This window comes from Sphaerodactylus townsendi, linkage group LG01 (genome assembly GCF_021028975.2).
Source record: "Sphaerodactylus townsendi isolate TG3544 linkage group LG01, MPM_Stown_v2.3, whole genome shotgun sequence".
Taxonomy (NCBI): domain Eukaryota; kingdom Metazoa; phylum Chordata; class Lepidosauria; order Squamata; family Sphaerodactylidae; genus Sphaerodactylus; species Sphaerodactylus townsendi.
This window is the reverse complement of record NC_059425.1, coordinates 111748492-111762084: the sequence shown is the minus strand read 5'-3', so window position 1 is coordinate 111762084 and position 13593 is coordinate 111748492.

The following is a 13593-nucleotide window of genomic DNA, read 5'->3' as shown; positions in this document are numbered from 1 at the left end:
GGGAGGACAAAAGGAACTGCCAGTTGTCAGCTGGGAGTCCAGCTGGTGGGGGGCAGGGGAGGGAAGGGCAGGGCAGGGGAGACTGCCGTCCCCAGCTTTGGAGAGCTGCTTTTATAAGCGCTAGGCTGGGGGTGGGGCTTGGGGAGGCATGGCCATGCCCTGGGGCATGTGGGGGTGTGGCCCCCCGAACCCCCCCTAAAAATCTATACCTACATCCCTGGCTGAGAGAGCTCCGAAGAACTGTGACTAGCCCAAGATTACCCAGCTGGCATGTGTTGGAGTACACAAGGTAATCTATTTCACCAGATAAGCCTCCACAGCTCAAGTGGCAGAGCGGGGAATCAAACCTGGTTCTCCAGATTAGAATGCACCTGCTCTTAACCACTACACCACACTGGTTCTTTATGAGCTTACAAGACTTTGCAAAATCCTATGAAGTAAATAAGGACAATTTCTGTCAGAGATGTAACTTTGGCTGCAGTGCAATCCAAGGACTCATTGAATAACATGAGGCTTTCTTCTGAGTGTATGAGCTTTGGACCACTCATCGGAATAGGCTTCTGTTTTCATTGTATGAGGAGAGAATAGAAAAAGTGACAGAATAGACATGCCATTCAAATAACTGATTACCACATGGTGAAGAATATCTGCCCCGACCTGGGTAGCCCAGGTTAGTGTGATCTTGGCAGATCTCTGGAACTAAGCAAGGTTGGCCATAGTTAATATTTGGGTGGAAGACCACCAGGGAATATCAGGGTCTCTACACAGAGATACACAAACTTCCACTGATTGTCTCTTGCTTGAAAACTATGTGGACTCATAATAATTTGGCTGCAACTTGATAGTAAAAAAGGACACCTATGCCATTGTTCACTTGGCACCACAGATTGAAACATTGAGTGATAGTACAATGAACTATCTTGATAGCAGATGCCTTGAACATTGGACTTTATCTTTTAAGATGTTTGGGGAACATATAAGTTTTGAAAAAATAGGCTGGGCACCATCTATTTGCGATATTTTCTTTATTTTCTTTACAATTATTTATTCCTTTATGGAACTTTCCATAACAATTGCAGCTCTCCAGTGGTATCAGATGTTCTTGCAATTACAGAACATTTATAATAGTAAGTATTGCCACAGCAGTCTTTAAGTTGCTGTTCCTGGTTGTCGTCTCTGAATACACCAACTGCTGCTTGAGTGTTCTACAACTGGCAGTTTCCCACTGATGTTCAACAGTGTCTTGACCATAGTGCCACCTGGCATTTTCATGGTCCATTGTTTACCCACAGTAGGAAGCTATTGGCCTTTCGAAGGTTATGCAGTGCCAGCAAGTACAGAAAATGCTTGCTGTCTTTGCAGTTTCCACTTCTTTTGCTTCCTCTGACCATAATCAGGTGTACCTCAGCTGTTATTGTTTCAACACATTTTTTTACTATCTCTAGGTTTACCACTTGGCCAATTTTAAACTATCTGTACCAGATTTTTCTTCTTCTGTTATGTGGATTTAATCCCCATGACAATTTAAAGATTGGTCAATTCTGCACAGGCCAAAAGAGGCAGCTGTAGGGCAGCATACCATCTGTGTTTCGGGGGGCAGGAAACTTCACACAGGTCCTGACCCCAAAACGATCCTGGCCTGCTTTATTTCACCTAACCCTGGTTTTTTGAAAATTGTTAAACTAGTGATCTTTTTGAAAAATCCCTATTCGGAGCCACTCCCACATGTAGAGCCAGGCAGGAGGCGCTTTATTTCCCTCCCTTCCACTGCACCATCCTCAGTCAGGGGGAATCTGCCTGCCATTTCCTGGCTGCTGCAGGGAGGCCCCTTTCCCTTTAAAAAAAATTGCGGATAGCATCTGTGTAGCCATGCAAGTGCAGCCAGTCATATCATGGGATGATCAGCGTGGCTATAGGGGTTCATTTCTGCATGCCTGCATTTTTGCAGGAAATTTAAAAAGAGAAGAGTCTCCATGCAAAGCTGCAAAAGCAACCGGGATTGTTTCTGTGGCCTCCAATCACATGAGCCTGCATGAAATTCATATGAACAAGAAAACAGGGGAGTGGGTTCCTTTATCATGACTGCAACTCATTATACATTTCCTGTGCAAAACCAACCTATGCATAATTTTTTTAAAAAACTAAATGTGGTGTCACTTTCTGCACTGTTCAGTATTTCTCTAGAAAGTATTTGATGCCTACTTTTTCTTCATTCAAATGGTCTTAGAAACTAAATTCCTTTAATGCTGCTGATCAGAGTCTCAGAAGAAAGCAGTGGCACACGCTATGGGAGGGGATCCCCTTTTTTAAATTTTTCAAGGATTGCCAAATCTATGTGGATATGCCTAGCACTGAGATTATCATCAGGTAATTGCCTGCATGCCCTGCCTGAAGAATAATAGGTGTCTGCAACACCACCCATTCTCTCTAGAGAGACAGAAGCCCAACAGGGGGAAGCATGCTGCGGGGTGTGTGGGGTGTGTGGGGGTGGGGTGGATGTTTGATAGCTGTCTTTTGCCTAGGCACATCCCGCTCACGCACACACATAAGCCCTTTGGTCAAAAATCCTGTCAGGAAACTAATAAGCTGCCACCAGTGCTGAGGTAAAAATGGAACTTTTAGCTGCTTCAAAATCTTTTCAGTCTCTTAAATTCCTCCCTGACAGGCTTTTATTTTATTCCTCTCTGACAGGCCCCTGCTTTTATAAGAGAAAGCACACCCTCTCTGTGGCTCCTGGCTACTGCATCCCAGACAGCCAATTAGGCTGGTTTCTGGTTAACGGTTCTCCTGCTCTGGCTGAACTGCACCTTTTCAAATTAACCATTTCAAAGCCTAATATGTCACAGTGTCTAAGGTCATTTATGTCTAAGGTCATTTTGCATGGCATACATTCTCTTTGGGTTATATTCTTGGTTATGCACATTTTCCCCCATTCAGAACTTAGTTGTGCTATCATCCAGTTCTCTCCTGGCTTCCTAAACCTTTGAAAGTGCGACCTTTTCTCTCTCTTCACAGCAAAGGTGAAGGAGATCTCTGTGTGTCCAGCTTAGTTTGGGTTTTTCCATCTTCCCTGCCTTTCCTGCTCACACAACAATAGTTCCACCCACTCTTCAGTGGGTGGAACAGCTTTTCAGGAGGATCAGAGGGACTTCTTTTTAATTTATTTTAATGCTGTAGGATTATAACTGCTGTTATTTAAAAAGGTGGCAAGCAAACTCCCCAAACTGAAATTTCAGGAACAACGAGGAAGTTGGGGTGGGTAGATGGGAAATGGTGGTTTGGCTCTGCTCAGCTGTCCCTACACTTCACAGAATAAACAGAAAAACACAGGAAACCCCTACAACAAAGCAAATAACCACAGAGTAAGTGCTGAATGTAGAAATGGCCTAAGAGAGGGCCTCCTCTATGGCTGTGGACTGGCTCAGGATTCCCTTTCAAAGGAGGTCCATCTTGTTCCTTTTGTTGATACATCACCACATGCTGCACAATCCTTTTTCAGAAGCCTTTCCTCACTAAGCTGTGGCAGCCCTATGTATTTAATGATGCTAATTTTAATTATATTGATAATATATTGGATAGTAGCTGAGTTAATTTAATTTGTATTTGTTTTTAGTATTATTTTTCTACAGCAGACTTCTGCAATTTCTTTTTCTAACATCTATGAAGCTTTTCAGTCTCTGGCCATTTTGCTTCCAGGCGTTGATGAAATGTGTTGTTTTTAAATCATCATTCCTTTTTCCTGTCATGAAAAGGCATATTTCAGGTCTCTTGTTACATATCACTTTTTGTTTTGTTATGCTGAGATCACTTGGTTTGTTTACTCCCTATGCTATCACTCACTTTTTTTCTTGTGCATTCCTTCCTTGGAGGCCAATTTTTACTATGATTCTTAATTTATATTTTGAAACCGATGATGATTAAGTGAGGCAATGACCCTTAGAGGTCTTGCTTCAGCTGCTCTCATAGCTCTGTTGATGACTGAAAAGCTTTGTCATCATTAGAAAATGGATAAGGCCTCATGTTCAGGATGATTGGCTTGTTCGTCCAAAATCAAATATGACCTAACAAGTAGAGGTGGCACTTTTCTTTGGGTGTATGCTCACTACTCTATTAACATGTGAAGTGTAAAAACTATGCAAAAGAGGAGGATCCTGTCAATGCTGGTATTTAATGGAACATTCTACATTCATGTGATTTGTCTTTAATGTTTTTTTTACAAAATATAATGGCACATATGAAGCATAGTACTATTCAGGATATTGTGTTGATGATAAAACATAAGATTTGGGGAACTGTTGAGATCATTTACTCCAGCTTCCTTCTCCTGTGTTTAGTTCTTTATCTTGAGGAACCTCTTGATGATTATATGAATGCAAGTAGCCTGGCCCATTATGATCACATTTCATTAAAAGATCCTGAATAAGAATATTTTTTGGTGAACCAAGTAAGAGCAATGTGTTAGAAGCTGCATGACAGTTGTCCAGTTGTGTTTTCTGGGACTGTGGCACATTTAAACTTTTGTGTATCTGTGTGGAAACTGCTTATCTGCTGGCAGAGAGTATTGAGCTGTTGCAAAACCAGTGACAAAGATATTGTCAGAGAGCTATTTATTGAATAATTTATCTGATTTAATCTACAGTCTATTTGTTGTTTCTCCCATTAATGTACACATCCCACCCAACTCATTCAGGATATCGAAAAAGGGAGATGTGTTCTTGCAATCAGTTGAAGGAGAGCCAGTCTGTAATAATCCCTTCCGCTTATATTCCATGGGGTCAGACACCCGGGCTACTTGGGTGTCATGGCATGAGTTGATTCTTGCTGCTCCTCTACCAAATCAGTATCACTATCTCCAGGGTCCAGTAAAGCCAGATATCTGATTTGGGTTGGAAACTTCTGAAGGTGAATATTGTTATGAGGCTCTTCCAATGTAGGAGTCAACATTATTTTAAAGTCATCTAGTTTAGATTGCTTGCATCTGGGAGCTTGAGACACTAAGTTGGGAAAAATGGGCTTTACTTTACTTTCCCATTGAAAATCTGCTTTCGTTTTCCTTGATAGATATTTTAATTACAGTATGTATCAAAACACAGATTGGGACTAGAAATCTTATTTCGGACAGGCTAAGCTCAGGACCTTATATTCCAATCCTATAGCAAGTAGCTAGCTCATTGTTCAAAGTCTTAGCAGCAAGTAATAGCACGAATCATCCAAAAATAGGCAGAGGGAAAGATAAAAAGCTGAGCTTAATTTCAAGATAAACAAACCAAACAAGATATCTTATCTTTAAGAAGAAGCTGAAAGGAGACATGTATAAGCAGGAGAGAAAAACATTTGTAGAGTCTCTTGGTCATTACTAATTGCAGGTCCTATTAGTTGCTGGAATAAATCACTCTCATTCAGTTGTAAAGCTGCCTGGTATTAATTGCACAAGCTAGTTGATTAAGAAGACAGCTAGAGTCTACATCAGATGAAAGCAACAAAGGGAAAAAACTTTAAGCTTGCAGTTTAACTCACCACTCCTAGGCAGTTGTCAATGAGAATAATTTCAACTATATTTCCAGTGATCACAGTGCAAATTCACAACCAAATCCTCATCATGTTTCCTCAGGAATAAATTCTATCGATTTTAGGTGGTTCACATATGAGGAAGGGTGTATCTTCAGACACTTGCTGAGGATGACACAATACAACCCCCCCGTGCGAATTTATTAATTGATAAAGTTATTTGCTCAAAGAAGTAAAGGAAATCTGTTATTGACATTACTGAAGTGATAATCCTCTTGCCTCTGTCATCAGAGTAACTACAATCTTTCAAACTGGATGCTGGATGCAAATATCCTTTGCTGTGTGTCACTCTTCACATTAAATAAACACATGGGTAACATGCAAGGACATGGGGGGGGGGGAATCTCATTTTTTCTTCCCCAACCATTTTTTTATTTCCCTCTCCTGAAAGTCCCCATATCCTCTCCACCCTCTTCTCCCTATCTCTACTTTCTACCTACCATCCAACTTAGCTTTATCCCCCCTGCCCCCACATATTTAGTTTCCACTCCTTCCCTAGCCAAGTTCTTCTTTTTCAAAATCAATCCTTTATTAACATAAGTTTTTTTCACAGTTGCAATGTAAATTATGTAACATATATTACATGATGATACTGCTATCCAGCATTACTAATAAGAAAAACTTCAATAAAAAGCTAACATTAAACTTTACTTCCAGTTACCTTCACCAGCTGTCTTCAATCTTATATATAATTATCTATTTATAATATTAGATTTATAACTGTTTATAAAATTACACAGCCAACTACAATGTTATTAATCTTATAATATTGTACAATAAAATCTACCCATTCTTTCCACTCTAATTTGAATTCCATATCAGTCTTGCATAAAATATAACCTATCCATTTAGTCAATCTTACAAACTCCATGACTATTTCTGGAATCTTTGAAATTTCCCAATTCTTGGCTCAAATTATTCTTGCAGCAGAAGATAAATATTTGAACAGGTCAGAGTATCTCTTAACTTTTTTTGCATTAAAAATACCTAGCAAAGTTGGCTTCATCTCCATCTTATCATTTAAAATCTTTGATATTTCTTTATGGTTCTGTTGCCAAAAAACTCTAGCTTTCCTGCTTGTCCACCTTTGATGAATTAGAGTACCTATTTCTTCTAGACATTTCCAGCACCTGACAGAACTTTTTTCATTTTAGTCAGCTTGTGAGGTGTCATGTACCAGCAATAAAATATCTTATAATAGTGCTCTTTATTATAGTAACTCTTCTTGAAACTTAAATCTTTGGTCCATAATTTTTCCAGGTGTCTATCATAATATGATTTCCCACATTTCTAGCCCAGCTAATCATATAATCCTCTATCAGTGGTTCTCAACCTTCCTAGTGCCTCGATTCTTTAATATAGTTCCTCATGTTGTGGTGACCCCCAACCATAAAATTATTTTCATTGCTACTTCATAACTGTATTTTGCTACCCTGTTTCCCCGAAAATAAGACAGTGTCTTATATTAATTTTTGCTCCCAAAGATGCACTATGTATTATTTTCAGTGGATGTCTTATTTTTCCACACCACAGCTGCATGCTCTGGTCGACGGGCATGCTTCTAAACAAAAACTTTGCTGCGTCTTACCTTTGGGGGATACTTTATATTTAGCACTTCAGCAAAACCTCTACTACATCTTATTCTCAGGGGATGTCTTATTTTCGATGGTCTTAGGCGACCCCTGTGAAAGAGTTGTTTGACCCCCAAAGGGGTCGCAACCCACAGGTTGAGAACTGTTGCTCTACATTCTCCTTCTCCCTAGCCAAGTTTTTAGTGCTGATTGCTGGGCCATGCCCAGTTGTATAGTGGTGAACTCACAGGGATTTCCCCTATGTCCCTCTCCCCAATTTGTTTTTCTGATCCTCCAGTCAGCCCCAATATCCATATATTTCCCTGCTTCCTTCTCTTCTTACCACTCATGAACTAATCTGCATTATATTTGTGCCCCTCACATCGCTCGCTATATTTACTAGATTTATCCCCTCCCTTTGTCTACACCGTAAACTCAAAGCAGCTTACATAATTCCCTTCTATTATATCTTCATAACAGCTGCATGGTGTAGATTAGACTGACAGTTTGTGACCAGCTGAGCAAGGTTTCAGAGCAGATTCAAACCAGGGTTCTCCAAATTATAGACTGAAACTCTAACCAGTCACCATACTGGCTTTCATATGGTGGCTGCTGTTGAACAGAATCAAGCCTGGGTGACTCATGGATTTTGTGTGGTATCGTTTGGTGGTTGCTGCTAGCCCTGGTCCTAATGAGTCCTACTCTCAAAGTCAGGAAACACTCCTGGGAAAAGCCCTGCCCCCCCCCCCTTTTATTGACAGAAACTAAGAACTGAAATGGCAGTACTGCTGTGATTGTCTAGCAATTACTCTGGACAGCATTAATTTCTTAAAGCCACAGGTGCTGCTTCTATTATTATACTCCAATGTATACTCCAATGTGGGGTTGTTTTTTTAAAAAAAATTCAGATCTTTCTTCAAACCTGTCAGGATAGTAGAAAGACCTGTCCTGTCAGTTCACAGTTCCAGTCTTCAGATTTCATTATCCTCAGATCTGACCATGTTTGAAATTAGGAGTAGGAGTTGTTTTTTATACCCTACTCTTTTCTTCTATAAGGAGTCTCAAAGTGGCTTACAATCATCTCCTTTCTATCTTTTTCTTCAATCCCCAGTGCTGTTTGTTACACACAAATGCACAAATTGCCATTACTCTATTTCTTTCTGAGACTCCAATGCTGTCTGATACACACACACATTTTTTCATTACTTTATTTCTTTCTCCATCCCCCAGTTCTCCCTGTCACCCTCACACACACTCCGCACATACAGAGTTGTTTCTTTTTCCATTTCTCAATGCCATCTGTCACACTCTCTTTCTTCTGTCACCATCTCTCTTTCTACATCCCCAGTGTTGCCTGTCACATGCACATATTTTTGTCACCTTCTCTTGTTCCTTTGCCTCCTGTTACACACAAACACTATTTTCTCTTTTTCTCTCTGTATCCTCCAATGTGTTTTAGTGGAATTTAATCCCCCTCCATTTTCATATTGTTTCTCAGAGTTTTCTGCAAACCTAGGGGGTCCCTGAAATTTGCAGAACTATCTGTTTTCTGTCTCTATGGCCCTAATCCATGGATTTAAGTATTCACATATGGGGCCACAGTTGACTGTTAGAGTTGTCACCTTCTAAATGAACTTCCAGTGGCTTATTTGTTTCCTGATTCACAACTATTTGAATGGCTGGAAATTCTGTCATAAGGAAATTTACATCTTTTAAAGCCCACTGATAACAATGGACTAAAAAAGTGTGAAGCTCTGCTTCGAATTTCAGTGTAAGACTCATGTTTCTCTTCATCTGGACTGAGCCAACAATGAGTTCACTCTTTTAAGAGAGGAAAAAAGAAAGCAGGCCTCAAGATTTATCGTTGTTATACTGGTATATCCACTTTTCTTCCAGAAGCTCAGGGAGGCATATGTGAACATTATTCCATTTTGGCTTCATAGGAATCCTGCATGATTTAGTCAGTTTATGGAAAAGGAGTGGCCACTTAATAAGCTTTACATCTAAGCAAGAATTTCAAACCAGGTCATTCTAACACGCATCCCAACTGTTATAACTTATCAATTCCAAACTGGAAACTTAATGTGTTTCATTCACCTCCAATGTTTGTATGGTTCTTCCTACTCTCCTCCTACAGTGAAGAAAACTCATGCAATATGAACAACCATTATTTATGGAACAGAAATTTATTTTTTAAATCTTGTTACAGCGCAATGCACAGAGGATTAGAGCTTCAGTCAGAAAAGCGGAAAACTGAAAAGGAAGAGAACTGTACTTTGGATTGGATCTACAGGTGCTACTCTACTGGTGTAACAGCAGTTGCATAGGTGTGACAGTGCTTTTGTTGGCAGAGAAAGAGAGGACAATTTTCACTATTTTTTCTCTCCCATAGCATACTCCTACTTCCTCCCACACTAATCCAAAAGGTCCTAGAAGTAGAATTTAGAAATGTTCAGTGGGCTACAGTAGATTTGGTGATGGTAAATCCTGCTCCAAAAACTTTACTGTGCTGAAAGTAGTTTGCAAGATAGTGGTTCATTAAGTCACAGCTGGATAAAAATGTCCATATACCTGATCCAATAACATGTTTCAGTAGAATCTCATGTCTATGCTGGGGTCCCCATTCATTCTCAGGAAAAGATTCTCTTTCTATCTTGGAATGAAGCAGTGAGCCTTAGGAGTTGAAGCAGCTCCTAAATTATAGAAGCAGTGCCTGTAGCTTTAAGAAACAAATGCCTCCAGTGGGTGATCCTAAGCAACCACAACAGTATTGCCAGTCCTCAAATCTTAAATGGGATGAAGGGGCAGGGCCCTTTCCAAGGCTGTTTTGACCTTTGAGGCCTGGCAGGCTGGCTGCTTGTTACGGTTCAATAGCAGCTGCCCAGTGTGATACAGTAGTTAGAATTTTTAATACAATTTGGATCACTCAGGTATGATTTTATATTCTGCCATGGAAACTTTACTGAGTGACTTTGGGCCAGATACGTTCTTGGCCAATTCTACCTCATAGGAATATAAAATGGAGGAGAGAAAAGTGGTGTGAGTTGCACTAAATTTCTATTATAGAAAAGGTAGGGTATAAATGAAATAAACCTCAATATAGCCAAAGATAGGAGGCAGATAAAAGGCAGGTGGGTGGGTAGGTGGAAAGGACAGAAATAAGCAAGGAAAAGGGAGAATCTGGTGTTTCCAGGAGCAGAAAAATAGTGTGAGGAAGGTAATACAGGGCAAGTGAGGGTTCCCTCCCCCCCCCCCCGCCCCCAGTTCTTGAAAGTTCCTCAGACACAGTTGGGCCTGGCAACTGCCACTAGAAGAAGAGCATGAAGAATTGATTGTTATACCCTGCTTTTCTCTATCTTGAAAGAGTCTCAAAGCAATGTATTGTTGAAGGCTTTCATGGCCGGAATCACTGGGGTTGCGGGCTGTATGGCAGTGTTCTGGCAGCATTCTCTCCTGACAGATGCAGGCGAAACTTCAGGAGAGAATGCTGCTAGAACACAGCCATATAGCCCGGAAACCACACAGCACCCCAGTCTCAAAGCAGTTACAATCACTTTTCCTTCCCCTCCCTGCAACAGACACCTTGTAAGATAGATGGGGCTGAGAGAGTTTGAAGGTAATGGTGACTAGTCCACGGTCACCCAGCAGGTTTCTTGTGAAAGAGAGTGGGGAAACAAACCTGGTTCACCAGCTTAGAATCCACCTCTCATGTGGATGTTGAGAATCAAACTGGGTTCTCCAGATTAGGGTCCACTACTACCGGTATTAACCATTTCACCCGCTGGCTACCCAACTAGGCTCCAGTTTTCCCAGGCAGAGGCTGCTGTGGGAAGAAAGAAGGTGAAGCTGAATATAGAGGACAAGAAAATTGATTTGTGCTTGTCAATCCTCTGCCTGGCCTTAATATTTACAGATGTATGTTGATAATAAGGTGTTAGTAACACTTAACATTTTCTAGAGCACAATCAGCATATGTGGACACAAAACCTATGAATTCATATTATATATAACCAATATACATATGGAAGATGAAAAGATAATCTAAGCCCTTTGTGCAATGTTGACACATTTGTTTAATAGTATATTTGTAATTATTCAACAGATTAGCCTTGAGATGTCATGCAAATGAGAAACAGCATAGCTGAGAAATACAAAGGCAAACTTTGCATTATGAAATTATTATTTGGCATTCAAGTCTGGAATCCAGCCTCCGTTTGACATGCACATTTTTATTATGACTCAGTACCAGCTTGTGTGAAAGTGTTAGTAATTATAATTTAACTTTTTGTCTTTCCAATAATTATTCTAATTACCTAACCTAAGATAGATTTGGCATAATAAGACGCTACGTATTCATTAAACTACTCTATCTAGACTGTTTTCTTTCATAATGGATTATCACTAATGTGAAATACGTTGTGATGCTTATTCTTTTAATAAGCTTATATCTTTTAAAACTGAAGTCTGTTGTACAAGATGTTAATTATGTGTCTGCTTATTGAATTTGATTTACTTTGTTTTAGCCTTCAATTTTCTCAGATAAAATATAAAAAGAAACTTTTAAAAATCTCTGTAAGATAGAAAATTAATTGCATATTAACCTCTTCATAGCATAACAGATATTCCTACAAAACTACAGGATAATTTCACTCAAGGAACAAATCTTGTACAAATGCAGAAACTGAGGAAACCACTGTCAAAAAATTGTTGTCCCTGAATTACTGGTTATAGCTCTATCCTGATATTTTGTGATTTGCCCTTGATGTATCAAGCTTCTCCCTATTAAAAATAGGATGTTGGTTCTGAACATCTTTAGGTACATTCTACAACTTGGATCTAAACTCTGCAAGCTAGAAGAAGCAACATATTGTCTTCCCGCTCTTATGACTGCCTTCTGCCCCCCCTGAAATCATACTCAGTGGCGTATTTACCTAGGGGACATGGGGTACCCTATCTTCCTGGGCGGCCCCTAGTGGGGGGTGCAAAAATCTCAAGTTCATTTGTGTTTTTTTGTATTTTTAGTGTTTTTTCAGTTTTTGGCCTGCAGGGGGTGCAGTTTTTAGGCTAGCAGCACCAAAATTTCAGGAATTTTTCAGGAGCCCCTCCTAATGATACCAGCCAAAGTAGGTGAGGTTTGATTCAGGGGGTCCAAAGTTATGGACTCCCAAAAGGGGTGCCCCATCCCCCATCGTTTCCAATGGGAACTAATAGAAGATGGGGGCTACACTTTTGAGTGTCCATAACTTTGGACCCCCTAAACCAAACTTCACAAAACCTGGGTGGTATCATCAGGAGAGTCTCCTAAAGATACCCTGAAATTTTGGTGCTGTTAGCTTAACAATTGAACCCCTGACAGCAGGCACCCTCCAAATTTCCCCAGATTCTCCTTTTAAATCCACCCCCTTTGGCATCGTCTTAAAGGGAGAATGTGAAGTCCCCAGTTTAAACATTGAAAGTGATGCTGTTTGAGGGTGGATTCCACTGGAGGTGTTTTGTGAGAGATGATGCTGACATTTGTTTGGTAAATGTTTTGCTGGGGGTGATTTGTGAGAGATTTACATGCTTAATATCCACTTGCACTGGCTTGGAGCTGTTTCTCAGGCTAACAACCTACCTCATAGGGTTGGTGTGAGGACAAAATTAGGAAAGAGAATTGTTGAGGAGACAGCCATGTATGTTTTGCTGGGGGTGGGAGGTGTTTTGTGACAAACAAAAATCACTGTTTGGTTGTAGTGAGGGAGGGTGGCCGCCCATACCGGGGGGGGGGGGGGCGGCGGCAAGGTTTTGTCCCCAGGCTCCAGTTTGCCCAGATATGCCTCTAATCGTACTTCTGAGGAAAGGAAAAAAGAACACAAACTGTCAGGACAGAGCAGATTAGGAGTCTGCAGTTTGAAGGAAAATTGGAGAATTTTTTCCTTCTTTCCTTTGCAGACTAAAAAACTGTTTCACCAGAGGAACAGTTGCCAATGGGCACCTCATAGGACTCAAACCCAGACAACCTTCATTTGTTGCTTTGCTCTGTGCTTCCTGGCCTAAGTCATCATAGATTGGCTATCAGCAATACATTGATGCCAAATAGCCTTGAGAATGGAGGTTGGCTTGCTAACTTTAGCTAGCTGTATTGTTCTGCTAGATCTATCAGCATAATACCTGTTGCTCATTAAGATTCTCCTCTGGGGAATTGGTTTGGTTTGCAGGTAGGTTAATACACTGGGCAGACGTGGGCTACAGTGATTTTCAAGTCTGTTTAAGGCCATATTAAGTAACCTTTCTGTCCTCAAACTTTCCACACTACTGTTCCTGTAACACCATGTGTGCTAATTCATGCACACTGCTGTGTGGCTTGGAGAAAAATCAGTACAATTGTTTAGTTTTACTATCATATTACAGAGATTCTTGTTATATATTTGAGGGAAACATTAATGCCAAACGTGATTTATAAAATTGTCAGTTG